Source organism: Rhinichthys klamathensis, unplaced genomic scaffold, assembly GCF_029890125.1.
Source record: "Rhinichthys klamathensis goyatoka isolate OS25496 unplaced genomic scaffold, OSU_Roscu_1.1 h1tg000438l_1, whole genome shotgun sequence".
NCBI lineage: Eukaryota > Metazoa > Chordata > Actinopteri > Cypriniformes > Leuciscidae > Rhinichthys > Rhinichthys klamathensis.
In genome coordinates this window covers 697,501-713,133 of record NW_026606934.1, presented here as the reverse complement: position 1 = coordinate 713,133, position 15,633 = coordinate 697,501, and the positions used below count along the sequence as shown (strand labels likewise).

Sequence of the window (15,633 nt, the reverse complement as noted above, 5' to 3'; positions counted from 1 at the left end):
GGTAATCCCGTTTTAATCCCTTGGTTTACTCTTGATTTTCACATACATGTCTCTATATCACATCTCAGCACATTTATTAAATGCTTTTATTAGTCTTGAGTTTAGTTTTGAGATTAAATGATAGATTTGAAATTAAATAAATACAATTTTTAAATAGATAGATGGATGGATGGATGGATGGATACACAATTTTTAGATAAATAGATAGATACATTAATAGATGCATTGATAGATAGATAGATGGATAGATAGATAGATGGATGGATGAATAGACAATTTTTAGATAGATAGATAGATACATTGATAGATACCTAGATAGATAGATAGATAGATAGATAGATAGATAGATAGATAGATAAATGGATGGATAGACAATTTTTAGATAGATAGATAGATACATTGATAGATAGATGGATAGATGGATAGATGGATAGATAGATAGATAGATAGATAGATACATTGATAGATAGATGGATAGATGGATAGATAGATAGATAGATAGATAGATAGACACATTGATAGATAGATAGATGGATACATTGATAGATAGATAGATAGATAGATAGATAGATAGATAGATAGATAGATGGATACATTGATAGATAGATAGATAGATAGATAGATAGATAGATAGATAGATAGATAGATAGATGGATACATTGATAGATAGATAGATAGATAGATAGATAGATAGATAGATAGATAGATAGATAGATAGATAGATAGATAGATAGATAGATAGATAGATGGATGGATGGATGGATGGATGGATGATGGATGGATAGACAATTTTTAGATAGATGGATGGATGGATAGATAGATGGATAGATGGATGGATAGATAGATAGATAGATAGATAGATAGATAGATGGATGGATGGATGGATGGATGGATGGATAGATAAATTAGATAGATAGATAGATAGATAGATAGATAGATAGATAGATAGATGGATAGACAATTTTTAGATAGATAGATAGATACATTGATAGATAGATGGATGGATGGATGGATGGATTGATAGATAGATGGATGGATGGATAGACATTTTTTTAGATACATAGATAGATAGATACATTGATAGATACATTGATAGATAGACGGATGGATGGATGGATTGATAGATAGATGAGATGACTGATGCATTTTACATGTATTTTTTATTTCTGTCAAAATTAAATTACCCTATAGTTCCTCGTTCCCTTGTTTTTTTTTCTTCAATTTTGTGTTTTAACAATTGCTTCCATTTATTTCCTATAATAAATGACGATGCCTCTAATATATTTGTACATGCTCTCTAAATATGTAACAATTTAAAAGGCAAATACATCTGTTCTTAAAATAGGCATCTTCTATATTCCCCCACAGCGTTTAATTAACTCTCCATGAGTGATGAAAAAGAAATGGTTGTATGTCCGCGATGTTATATTTCCAATCACAGACTGTTTTGTTTTTGCACACTTCACTGGCTTCAGGATCAGTCTGAGAATTTGAATAATGAAAGACTTGTAAGAGGAGGAGTCTAATTATTGCAGATGTTATGATTGCAAATATGAGAGCCCTTTTCATGCCGTGTATCAACGATCAGCGACTTCAGACTGCATTCAGCCGCTCTAGCTCTGAGACTGTTGTCTTGAAAAGGAGATCTTATATTTATTCCATTCCTCCTCAGTCAAATCCAGTGGGTTTCTGAGAGAAGGGCTTGCAGGAACGGGTTTTATTGGGTTAGAGTGTGTGTCTCGAGCCTTTATAGCTACAACATGTTCTCTCCACAGGTGGTGGAGCGAGAGCGGGTTGGTGTAGGAGTGTGTCCTAGAACTGAAGTGGTGGTCATGGTGCTTATAATCAGCATTGAAAGCATCTTCGCATTTCATGTGTCACTCAAGGTTGCTGTCTTTGTGTAGATTCGAGGAATGGCATCTGGGTCATATATCTCCACGGTCTCCAAATCCATTAAAACTCGATCCAAATCTGAGAAATATGTATCTTAAGTGGGGTGCTCTATTTTGAAATGAGGGTGGACTCAAAAATAGATGGTGAAATAGGTTTTTAAGGATGAAAGGAAGGTTGGGAGCAGAAGGACAGCATGTCCAATTTGAGAATGGAAATTTGATATTAAGAGATTGAGATTTGTTGGTCTTAAGAGAAGATGGCTGGGATGATAATATTGGGCTCATTGATGAGAGCTTTTTCTAGTCAATATGTTCTCCTCCGCCTCTCGGTTTATAATTCACCCCATGTTGGATGATACCTAAGGTCTTATGGCTACTTTAGGACACCATGATGGTGTCAAGATAATGGATAGAGACTTCAGGTGAGCTTTCTTTTTCTAAGTCATTGCTTATAAATTAAGGTGGATCTCACAGGATTTGTTCAAGAACATTATTTTTGATTTTGGGATGAAATTTGAGCTAATTCGCCAATTAATGTAATCGGGGTCCAAATGTCAAATTGGAATTCTGGAATTTAACATCTGAAAAAAAATGGTTTTAGATTTTGGATTTAGTCTAAGAAAATGATTAAGAAACATTTAAAGCCCTGTGGTGAAAATCCAGTTTTTAATGTTGTTTATACTGTAAGTCTATGTGGTGTTTTTAATGTGCTTTAAGACAAACCATGTGTAAGTTCATAAGTCGACAGCATTGCTGAGTATTTTCTCCTTAAAACTGCAGTGAACCAAAGACAGTCTCAAAAACACGGTTTGAAATCGCTGGTGTTTCTGACGTCACAAACGACCTTGTAACCAATCAGATCAACGTGTGATCGTCAACCAGTGGATCTCTGAGCTGAGGGAGTGAGTGGAGGCGGGGCTCATTTGCATATTCATAGAACCGTGTAGGGTGTCGAGTTACATTCAAGGTATTTTAAGGCATGAAGATAATTTTTTTATGGAAAAAACTTTAAATATGTCATTTTGGTGATCAAAGATGAGTTTTAAGGGATAAAAAGATTGACTAGAAGATTGTGAAATAATGGACATAATGAGATAATTTGTTAGCCTGGGAAAACCCAGACAACTTTCGGCAAATTTAGATTTGCTCTGGAAGTTAGTCTGGCAAAGAGCTCATTCAAGCCCATTTCCAATCCGTCAAAATCGAGGCACCAATCAGAAACGTTGGGGCGGGCTTTACACGATGACGACAGCGCTGGGATTTTGAAGCAGATTTTGTAGCCTACATTACAAAGATGGATGCCGCCGTCGAACATCACTCGTTCCAATCAGCTATCGCGTCTGTTTTAAGCCATTTGAACGTTTCCTTTTTGTTAAAAACCGAGCAAAGAACAACACTCGGAGATGTGTCTCCGCCGCTCTGCATACGTCATCTCCTTCATCGCTCTGATTGGGTTTAGGTCTATCCGCGACGTCCGTTGGTGACGCCCCTCTGGAAATGATTTGTCTATGACGCTTTGCCAGACCATAACTCAGTTACAACTGAGAATGGTCTGGTTTTAACCAGACTAATAATTTGTGACATTCAAGCTAAAATGCTCCTTGGATTCTCAAATCATGCTGGATAACGTGATCATCAGTCAGATTGCTACGCTAATAACAGTATTTTTTAGATTTTAGATTTTAGATATAAATAAAAAGAGAAATTGAAAATAGAAGCATTGTCACTGGTTGTCTCAGACAATGGTAGTACCCTTACATTTTATCTGTAGATGTCTAGATGATAATGTCTAATAGATATTCTGAGATAGATATTCTATATTACCCATCTCCATTTGTTGGACAAATGCTCCATTTCTTTGAACCTCACATAAGTCACACACTAATCTGAGCTCATATGCCTGTGCACATCTGTCATTGTTCAGGGAGTCCAGCTGTGGAGTCTTACTAATCAAGCAGATCTCATTAAGCTCACGTAACGAATGAGGCTTTGATCTGATTGGAGGAAGACATTGTGATGAGCCAATCTGGATGGATGTGCATGAAGTATTTCTGTAAACAGTTGATCATTGGTCCACTGGTGCTTTTTGTTCTTTACAAGGCATAAAGCAGGACTAGTTTCATGTTCACAAAGTGTAACTTCTGACTCTTTTCTAATCTTTTTCTACAGCAGATCCGCAGGAGCTTGAGAAATCCCAGTTCGCACACATGCACTTCGCCACCCTGCTCTTTCAATCACTGACAGCGTTCTCTAGTCATCCAGCTGTCTCTAAGCTTGATTTCTTCACACCAGAGTGAGAATAGATTTGATGTGAATAGATAGTGATGTGGTCCCTTTGCTGTGGAAAAAAAAAAGGTTTTCCTCAAACAACCCAAAATAAAAAGCAAAAAAGCAACAGCCTTTTTCTTCACTGACTCACTCATAGGCTCAGACTGTCAGTCCAAATCCCATTATTTTTGTATCCGATTGGAATCTGGTCTAAAATGATTGACTGTGTATTGCAACGGTTCAGATCTGATTTGTGTATCCATGCTGCTCTTTCGTTTTCTGGAATATCTGCATTGGTTTCTATGGCAATGACGTTGCAATGGTTAGGCATATGTCAACAACATCATCGACAACAACAATCACAACATGGAGGGGTTTGCAATACTGATGTTGTCTCAGGCCTTGTCCACTCGGACACGGGTATTTTTATAACCGTGACTTTTTTTACGTGGTTCGGCCATTCGTCCACACGGAAACGCAGTATCAGGTCACTGAAACCGAACATTTTTGAAAACCCCTGCCAGGGTGAGGATTTTCAGAAACGCCGGTTACAGTGTTGTCGTGTAGACAGTAAAACCGGGGTTTTTGCCTTGCGATGTCAGTGTGCGCCGTTATCCGCTGTGTTTGACATCAGAGTGTGCGCCGTTATCCGCTGTGTTTGACGTCAGAGTGTGCGCCGTTATCTGCTGTGTTTGACGTCAGAGTGTGCGCCGTTATCCGCTGTGTTTGACGTCAGAGTGTGCGCCGTTATCCGCTGTGTTTGACATCAGAGTGTGCGCCGTTATCCGCTGTGTTTGACGTCAGAGTGTGCGCCGTTATCTGCTGTTTTTGACGTCAGAGTGTGAGCCGTTATCCGCTGTGTGTGACGTCAGAGTGTGCGCCGTTATCCGCTGTGTGTGACGTCAGAGTGTGAGCCGTTATCCGCTGTGTGTGACGTCAGAGTGTGAGCCGTTATCTGCTGTGTGTGACGTCAGAGTGTGCGCCGTTATCCGCTGTGTTTGACGTCAGAGTGTGAGCCGTTATCCGCTGTGTGTGACGTCAGAGTGTGCGCCGTTATCCGCTGTGTGTGACGTCAGAGTGTGCGCCGTTATCCGCTGTGTTTGACGTCAGAGTGTGCGCCGTTATCTGCTGTGTTTGACGTCAGAGTGTGCGTCGTTATCCGCTGTGTTTGACGTCAGAGTGTGAGCCGTTATCTGCTGTGTTTGACGTCAGAGTGTGCGCCGTTATCCCCTGTGTTTGACGTCAGAGTGTGAGCCGTTATCTGCTGTGTTTGACGTCAGAGTGTGAGCCGTTATCCGCTGTGTTTGACGTCAGAGTGTGCGCCGTTATCCGCTGTGTTTGACGTCAGAGTGTGAGCCGTTATCTGCTGTGTTTGACGTCAGAGTGTGCGCCGTTATCCCCTGTGTGTGACGTCAGAGTGTGCGCCGTTATCCCCTGTGTTTGACGTCAGAGTGTGCGCCGTTATCCGCTGTGTTTGACGTCAGAGTGTGCGCCGTTATCTGCTGTTTGACGTCAGAGTGTGCGCCGTTATCCCCTGTGTTTGACGTCAGAGTGTGCGCCGTTATCTGCTGTGTTTGACGTCAGAGTGTGCGCCGTTATCCGCTGTGTTTGACGTCAGAGTGTGCGCCGTTATCCGCTGTGTGTGACGTCAGAGTGTGCGCCGTTATCCGCTGTGTTTGACGTCAGAGTGTGTGCCGTTATCTGCTGTGTTTGACGTCAGAGTGTGCGCCGTTATCCGCTGTGTGTGACGTCAGAGTGTGCGCCGTTATCCGCTGTGTTTGACGTCAGAGTGTGCGCCGTTATCCGCTGTGTGTGACGTCAGAGTGTGCGCCGTTATCCGCTGTGTTTGACGTCAGAGTGTGCGCCGTTATCCGCTGTGTTTGACGTCAGAGTGTGCGCCGTTATCTGCTGTGTTTGACGTCAGAGTGTGCGCCGTTATCCGCTGTGTTTGACGTCAGAGTGTGCGCCGTTATCTGCTGTGTTTGACGTCAGAGTGTGCGTCGTTATCTGCTGTGTTTGACGTCAGAGTGTGAGCCGTTATCTGCTGTGTTTGACGTCAGAGTGTGAGCCGTTATCTGCTGTGTTTGACGTCAGAGTGTGCGCCGTTATCCCCTGTGTTTGACGTCAGAGTGTGCGCCGTTATCCCCTGTGTTTGACGTCAGAGTGTGCGCCGTTATCCGCTGTGTTTGACGTCAGAGTGTGCGCCGTTATCCGCTGTGTGTGACGTCAGAGTGTGAGCCGTTATCTGCTGTGTTTGACGTCAGAGTGTGCGCCGTTATCCCCTGTGTGTGACGTCAGAGTGTGCGCCGTTATCCCCTGTGTTTGACGTCAGAGTGTGCGCCGTTATCCGCTGTGTTTGACGTCAGAGTGTGCGCCGTTATCTGCTGTGTTTGACGTCAGAGTGTGCGCCGTTATCCCCTGTGTTTGACGTCAGAGTGTGCGCCGTTATCTGCTGTGTTTGACGTCAGAGTGTGCGCCGTTATCTGCTGTGTTTGACGTCAGAGTGTGCGCCGTTATCCCCTGTGTTTGACGTCAGAGTGTGCGCCGTTATCTGCTGTGTTTGACGTCAGAGTGTGCGCCGTTATCCGCTGTGTTTGACGTCAGAGTGTGCGCCGTTATCCGCTGTGTGTGACGTCAGAGTGTGCGCCGTTATCCGCTGTGTTTGACGTCAGAGTGTGCGCCGTTATCCCCTGTGTTTGACGTCAGAGTGTGCGCCGTTATCCGCTGTGTGTGACGTCAGAGTGTGCGCCGTTATCTGCTGTGTTTGACGTCAGAGTGTGCGCCGTTATCCGCTGTGTGTGACGTCAGAGTGTGCGCCGTTATCCGCTGTGTTTGACGTCAGAGTGTGCGCCGTTATCCGCTGTGTTTGACGTCAGAGTGTGCGCCGTTATCTGCTGTGTTTGACGTCAGAGTGTGCGCCGTTATCCGCTGTGTGACGTCAGAGTGTGCGCCGTTATCCGCTGTGTTTGACGTCAGAGTGTGCGCCGTTATCCGCTGTGTGTGACGTCAGAGTGTGCGCCGTTATCCGCTGTGTTTGACGTCAGAGTGTGCGCCGTTATCTGCTGTGTTTGACGTCAGAGTGTGCGCCGTTATCCCCTGTGTTTGACGTCAGAGTGTGCGCCGTTATCTGCTGTGTTTGACGTCAGAGTGTGCGCCGTTATCCGCTGTGTTTGACGTCAGAGTGTGCGCCGTTATCCGCTGTGTGTGACGTCAGAGTGTGTGCCGTTATCCGGTGTTTGACGTCAGAGTGTGCGCCGTTATCTGCTGTGTTTGACGTCAGAGTGTGCGCCGTTATCCGCTGTGTGTGACGTCAGAGTGTGCGCCGTTATCCGCTGTGTTTGACGTCAGAGTGTGCGCCGTTATCCGCTGTGTTTGACGTCAGAGTGTGCGCCGTTATCTGCTGTGTTTGACGTCAGAGTGTGCGCTGTTATCCGCTGTGTGACGTCAGAGTGTGCGCCGTTATCCGCTGTGTTTGACGTCAGAGTGTGCGCCGTTATCCGCTGTGTGTGACGTCAGAGTGTGCGCCGTTATCCGCTGTGTTTGACGTCAGAGTGTGCGCCGTTATCTGCTGTGTTTGACGTCAGAGTGTGCGCCGTTATCCGCTGTGTTTGACGTCAGAGTGTGCGCCGTTATCTGCTGTGTTTGACGTCAGAGTGTGCGTCGTTATCTGCTGTGTTTGACGTCAGAGTGTGAGCCGTTATCTGCTGTGTTTGACGTCAGAGTGTGCGCCGTTATCCCTTGTGTATGACGTCAGAGTGTGCGCCGTTATCCGCTGTGTTTGACGTCAGAGTGTGCGCCGTTATCCGCTGTGTGTGACGTCAGAGTGTGCGCCGATATCTGCTGTGTTTGACGTCAGAGTGTGAGCCGTTATCTGCTGTGTTTGACGTCAGAGTGTGAGCCGATATCTGCTGTGTGTGACGTCAGAGTGTGAGCCGTTATCCCCTGTGTTTGACGTCAGAGTGTGCGCCGTTATCCCCTGTGTTTGACGTCAGAGTGTGCGCCGTTATCCCCTGTGTTTGACGTCAGAGTGTGCGCCGTTATCCGCTGTGTTTGACGTCAGAGTGTGCGCCGTTATCTGCTGTGTTTGACGTCAGAGTGTGCGCCGTTATCCCCTGTGTGTGACGTCAGAGTGTGCGCCGTTATCCGCTGTGTGTGACGTCAGAGTGTGCGCCGTTATCTGCTGTGTTTGACGTCAGAGTGTGCGCCGTTATCCGCTGTGTTTGACGTCAGAGTGTGCGCCGTTATCCGCTGTGTGTGACGTCAGAGTGTGCGCCGTTATCCGCTGTGTTTGACGTCAGAGTGTGCGCCGTTATCTGCTGTGTTTGACGTCAGAGTGTGCGCCGTTATCCGCTGTGTGTGACGTCAGAGTGTGCGCCGTTATCTGCTGTGTTTGACGTCAGAGTGTGCGCCGTTATCCGCTGTGTTTGACGTCAGAGTGTGCGCCGTTATCTGCTGTGTTTGACGTCAGAGTGTGCGCCGTTATCCGCTGTGTGTGACGTCAGAGTGTGCGCCGTTATCCGCTGTGTGTGACGTCAGAGTGTGCGCCGTTATCTGCTGTGTTTGACGTCAGAGTGTGCGCCGTTATCCGCTGTGTTTGACGTCAGAGTGTGCGCCGTTATCCGCTGTGTTTGACGTCAGAGTGTGCGCCGTTATCCGCTGTGTGTGACGTCAGAGTGTGCGCCGTTATCTGCTGTGTTTGACGTTAGAGTGTGCGCCGTTATCTGCTGTGTTTGACGTCAGAGTGTGCGCCGTTATCCGCTGTGTTTGACGTCAGAGTGTGCGCCGTTATCCGCTGTGTTTGACGTCAGAGTGTGCGCCGTTATCCGCTGTGTTTGACGTCAGAGTGTGCGCCGTTATCCGCTGTGTTTGACGTCAGATTGTGCGCCGTTATCCGCTGTGTGTGACGTCAGAGTGTGCGCCGTTATCCGCTGTGTTTGACGTCAGAGTGTGCGCCATTATCTGCTGTGTTTGACGTCAGAGTGTGCGCCGTTATCCGCTGTGTGTGACGTCAGAGTGTGCGCCGTTATCCGCTGTGTGTGACGTCAGAGTGTGCGCCGTTATCTTCTGTGTTTGACGTCAGAGTGTGCGCCGTTATCCGCTGTGTTTGACGTCAGAGTGTGCGCCGTTATCCGCTGTGTGTGACGTCAGAGTGTGCGCCGTTATCTTCTGTGTTTGACGTCAGAGTGTGCGCCGCTATCCGCTGTGTTTGACGTCAGAGTGTGCGCCGTTATCTGCTGTGTTTGACGTCAGAGTGTGCGCCGTTATCTGCTGTGTTTGACGTCAGAGTGTGCGCCGTTATCCGCTGTGTTTGACGTCAGAGTGTGCGCCGTTATCTGCTGTGTTTGACGTCAGATTGTGCGCCGTTATCTGCTGTGTTTGACGTCAGAGTGTGCGCCGTTATCCGCTGTGTGTGACGTCAGAGTGTGCGCCGTTATCCGCTGTGTTTGACGTCAGAGTGTGCGCCGTTATCCGCTGTGTGTGACGTCAGAGTGTGGGCCGTTATCTTCTGTGTTTGACGTCAGAGTGTGCGCCGTTATCCGCTGTGTTTGACGTCAGAGTGTGCGCCGTTATCCGCTGTGTTTGACGTCAGAGTGTGCGCCGTTATCCGCTGTGTGTGACGTCAGAGTGTGTGCCGTTATCCGCTGTGTGTGACGTCAGAGTGTGCGCCGTTATCCGCTGTGTGTGACGTCAGAGTGTGCGCTGTTATCCGCTGTATTTGACGTCAGAGTGTGCGCCGTTATCCCCTGTGTTTGACGTCAGAGTGTGCGCCGTTATCCGCTGTGTGTGACGTCAGAGTGTGCGCTGTTATCCGCTGTGTTTGACGTCAGAGTGTGTGCCGTTATCTGCTGTGTTTGACGTCAGAGTGTGCGCCGTTATCTTCTGTGTTTGACGTCAGAGTGTGCGCCGTTATCCGCTGTGTGTGACGTCAGAGTGTGCGCCGTTATCCGCTGTGTTTGACGTCAGAGTGTGCGCCGTTATCTGCTGTGTTTGACGTCAGAGTGTGCGCCGTTATCTTCTGTGTTTGACGTCAGAGTGTGCGCCGTTATCCGCTGTGTGTGACGTCAGAGTGTGCGCCGTTATCCGCTGTGTTTGACGTCAGAGTGTGCGCCGTTATCCGCTGTGTTTGACGTCAGAGTGTGCGCCGTTATCTTCTGTGTTTGACGCCAGAGTGTGCGCCGTTATCCGCTGTGTGTGACGTCAGAGTGTGCGCCGTTATCCGCTGTGTTTGACGTCAGAGTGTGCGCCGTTATCCGCTGTGTTTGACAGATTGTTTCTGAGACTGTGTTTCTGTCTACATGAAAATGCAAAAACACGCTGTCAAGAGCATGCCACACCAGCGGGCGGCGATGTAACCCTAACCGGAAAGCCACGTTGGCCAATCAGAAGCCTAACAAAAAGTTATTACCGGTTCCGGTAGGCGGATAACGGTGCACACTCTGACGTCAAACACAGCGGTTCAAGTTCACCATCAACATGTTCCAATAACATTTGACAACCACAAATTGCCCTAATACTTTGGGGGCCACTGAGAATAGGTTTACATAGTATATGAAACTTGTTTATTTCAAAGGATCAATGACATTTTTTTTTATGATATGATGCCTTTTAAAGGTGCTATATGTATTTTTTAGCGGCCTCTATCGGTGATGTTTCAGATTGCAACCAATTTTTACAAGAGCGCTCGTGCTCGAACACAAGAGCGATCACTCATGGTACCGGCCACACTGAGACTTTCAACACACGGAGAAAGCGTCACACAACATGCTGGAAACTCATGTAAACTCCCACTGCAACGTTACAATAATAGGCTACTTTTATCAGCTTGACGTTGAACTAATGCTCCATGCTCGTACCATGATAACGTTACATTTGTGGTGTTAGCATAAGGCATTTCACTAACTATTCGTTTATGTTTCACAATCAGCAATGTCAACATAGATGAATGTATAATATGATAACGAAAATGGTTAGTGAACTAGACTGAACAATTTCAGTGTAACAGTAAGATCGTAGGAAGTAACTACTGTACTGAACGTGTCTGGAAATGTGTATTATAAACAATATGATAGTAGTGGGATGAGTGACGTTAGACAGTAGATCTAGTACATAAAATAAAAGTTACATCCTAAAGCACCTACTTTTTGTTATCCTGGAACAGTCTTTTGTATTCATTTCATGTCTCATATGTTGTAGTTTACCTTGCTATTTCATTACAGTTTACCATTATTTATTTCAGCATATCTGAAAACTTGTAATTTATTACAATAAAAATAGCGGAGGTCTCTCCATAATTCAAACGCTCTGCCGATGTTGATCCGTGTTTTCGTCCTAAGTCGATCCGATTCACGTTTGGCCTGACGAGCTTCAGCAGATACATTTCTGTTTTGTTTTCTATATTAATGTGGAGTTTGTGTTGGAGTGTGTGTTGTGCTGGAGTGTGGAGTGTGTGTTGTGCTGGAGGCAGGAGTGTTTGGTGTTATCAGACTCATGTCATCAGCTGCAGTGCCATCACATAGACTGTATATATAAAGGAGAGAGGCTCGGGAGCGCGCGTGCACGTCACATCCGATGGATTTCGCAGAAAATCCGACCCGGAGACTTCACATAGAAATAGGAATATTGGCCTTCAGAGGTAATAGCAAAACCCGACAAGTGGATCATTGTAATGTGTGATTACAACCCCTTCACACACAGGCAATAAAAAAAGGATTCATTTTAGAAGAAAAGTTACTTATAGCACCTTTAAGGAGAACAGTGAACCAAAGGGTGAATAAAAAGGGTGTTTATTGGCCCAGTGGGAACGGCCGGTGCGTGTCATCTGGTGTATAGAGGACTGATGATAAGAGCGGGCAGTGATGATATATCCCTGTGTATCCTACCTCCATAAATTCTGCTAACGGCTTGCTCATTTGGATTGATTTCGTACGTCAGCGCTCGTAACTTACCCACAAACAAAGGACAGATGATGACAAACATGATGCATTTCTTGCACACTGCCACCCATGCACAGACACGCTGTCTGTGATTAAACTGAGCAATCATTTTGTCACAATGCGTGTTCCAGTAAAATACTTGACATTCAGCTTCTATGAGTTTTTCACTGTGGGTTTCGGCAGCTTGTTTCTTCATAAGTATCAGTCGATACGATATTGAACATGTATATTGGTTGAGCGATAAATGTGACATGTTTAGAAAACAGAGGACACGGCTTGCACATGTTGTTTCAATGATAAAGTATGATTTTGTTTGAGAACATGGTGTGCGTAATGTAATAAATGGTCTGAGATTGTGAGGACATTAGATAAGAGCAATAAATTGCAGGTGTTACAGGGCTCCAGACTAACTTTTTGCTTTGGTTGCACTGGTGCGCCTAACTTTTTTATTTAGGTGCACCAGCACAAAATTTAGGTGCACTTAAATTTTTCCTCGTCTCGCGTCGCCTTTAACGCCACAATTTCAAGGTCACCTTTTTATCACGCTCCATATATTAATATATATTATGTAAATGCTTTTAAACAAGAATAAGGTGATTTTTTTTTTTTTTTGAAGCACAATTATACTGTATATAAAAGTATAAATCTTTAAAAAAAAAAAAAATTTAAGTGCTGTTTTTACATTGTTCAAGTTAGGGCAGGGTATTGACACAAATTTCACAATTCGATTCAATATTGATTATTTTGGATATCAGGTACAATACATGGCAAATTTTCTCAAGAAAAACAAATCTCAACTAATGCTGTAAACTGGGAGTCAGTTGTAGCCCACTATGCTTCATTAGCCTACTATAATATTGAAGGTAAAAATTACCTGATTTGTATACAAACACTTAAAGGTGCTCTACGTAACTTTTAGCGGCCTCTAGTGGTGATGTTTCAGATTGCAACCAAATTTTACAAGAGCGCTCGTGTTTGAACTCATAGACAATACCGAATATTACGCAAATATCTCGGCGAATACTTGACGGATTCGGCGAGCACCGAGCTCGTTGGGACCATCTAGTCGAGCTGAAAAGAACCATATAAGTTCCATAGTTTTTGGTGGTGTTTTCGCGGAGATATTAGCAGAAAACCATCGGGTGCGCTGCAAAATTGCGGACGCCGGTGACGTCACGATCTCAGAAGAAAATCGTTCGTATCTCTGGAACGCAAAGACCCAGAGAGCTCAAATTCGGGGGAGGAGGTCCCAGGGGAACCCTTGCCCGAACGCTAGAGTGGCGGGCCTCGGGGATGCCCCCTACCGGATCGCCGTTCGCTGGGACCCCCTATTTCGAACGGCTATAACTCGGGGAGCCGGGTGAGTTGGACCTCGGGGGTGGGCTCGTTCGAAAGGCCCCGTCCAGCACTACGAACGATTAGAGTCTCGGGAATATTGATCAAAGATTGACTGAGATATAAGCCGAAAAACGTGCGCCTTTAACCGGACGTAACTCCCTGACCGTCTACAATAGACTGTATATAAGGAGAGAGTCTCGGGAGCGCGCATGCACGTCACATCCGTTGGATTTCGCGGTAAATCCGACCCGGAGACTTCACATAGAAATAGGAATACTGGCCTTCAGAGGTAATAGCAAAACTCGACAAGTGGATCATTTTAATGTGTGATTACAACCCCTTCACACACAGGCAATAAAAAAAGGATTCATTTTAGTAGAAAAGTTACATAGAGCACCTTTAAATTAAACTTTTATTTTTTTTATAATAATAAAGTTATATGAAATATAAACATTTGAATGGTGGCTGCATAAAAACTTGCCAGATTTTTTTTAAAACAACATGCATTAAATATTGAAAAACATTAAAAATTGTAATGAATATGTAATATGGTGCATATATTAGGCAAAATGCTCCTCTAAAGTAAATTATTCTAGCTAGCTAACGAGTTTATGGGCACTGGATATGTTTTTTCTGAGGTAAATGTGACGTTACATTACATTGTTTACAAGCGTTTTACTGACGTCTTTCCACGGTTGAAACACCGATTGAGCGATTCCATGTGAAAGATATGGATTTCGATAAGTTGTACTCTATCTTTGAACACACTTTCAGATGCTCGTTCATGTTTATTTCGCGCTGTAACTGGTATTATTAAGGCGGAAGAGAAGATCATGTGCTGCTTCTCTTGAGCTGAGCCAGAGCGATCTCACGCCACAGCGTCAATACACTATTTATGTTTTTGAACTTCGTAAGAAAATGGACCTAATTTGAAATCTGAGACTTTGTTTCATATCAAATAGTAACAAAGCACAAAGATTATTGCGATTTATTGGATGGGATGCTCGCTACAATGTTCCATTCATTCATCAACTGAAAACAGCACAGCCCAACGGTTCGTAAAAATGAGAATCGATTAAAATTGAGAAATCAATGTTTTTTACCTAGTTCAAGCTTACATTTTTAAAAGTTTCTTCGTCGTCTGTTTTCTTGCGTTTATTTAGCTGATGCTGCTGATTGCCGTAACTGATTCTCTAGTGCTCAGGTGACAGATCGCAATTTATTTCAATCACACAGCACGGAGCATTTTAGCATATCTGAACCACAGCCAATCAGAGGCAAAGACCCGCCCAATCTCTATCTCTGATTGGTTTAGACCACGATATGATCCAACCATGCGTGCAAGGAGAACAAAAGACTCGTTTGTGGAGAGGCAGCGGATGCGATCATGCGAGAACGCTCGGTGCACCGGTGCCATCGCACCCTTACAAATTTTGGTCGCACTCTAGAGCCCTGGGTGTATAATCAGACTCTCAAATACAAACTTGAGTGTTATAGATCTCAGACCACAGTTTGAAGAATTAAAGCATGCTATTTTAAAGGTTCCTTGTTTTGTTTTGGCGTCTCCTACAACAGGTTTACATGCATTCAAGGTCAAAATACACTTTTAATTGTCTCATAATAGACGTTGCAACATCAGCTCTCTTCTCACAGTTTGATCTGGTCTCTTTAAACAGCAAAGAGACGTTGTTCGCATTATGCAGATGTGTTACGAACTGGAAGTGAGACTGAATTACTGACGACTCGTTTCAGGCGGTTCGGAATCAATTCTTTCTTTTAGGAGACAATAACTCCATTTATCTGCACTTTTATCGCTGAAAATTTGCAGATCTTTTACATTTACAGCCAGTTACTGTATATCACACTACATGAAGGGTCATATCCCAAAAAGCATAATAGAGGCACTTTAAAATGAAGATTTATGAAATCCAAATCGGATTTTTGTTGCATTTAGTCCACGTATTTTAGCTCTATGCTAGTATTAAAAAAGTTTAACAATTTTTAAACAATTGTAACAATGTATTTTTGTTTTGTTTTTCTGCAAAATTGGACTCTTGAAAGGGTTAAGAAGACTTATATTTGTCCCTGTCTGCTGCCTTTTACGTCACAGCTCAAGATAGTGACATGCTTCAGCTGAGAATGAGAATGGCATATGTGTAGCAAAAACAGTATAATGGTACCTTGTTTTGCACCTTTGCCTT

The 15,633-nt window shown here is 44.5% G+C and overlaps 1 protein-coding gene across 1 annotated transcript in view; it reads left to right on the top strand.

Annotated features, from left to right (window-relative positions):
• The window catches only part of LOC130071350 (zinc transporter ZIP11), a 178,440-nt gene that overhangs the window by 71,422 nt on the left and 91,385 nt on the right, over positions 1-15,633 (top strand). The gene's annotated exons all lie outside the window — the stretch shown is intronic.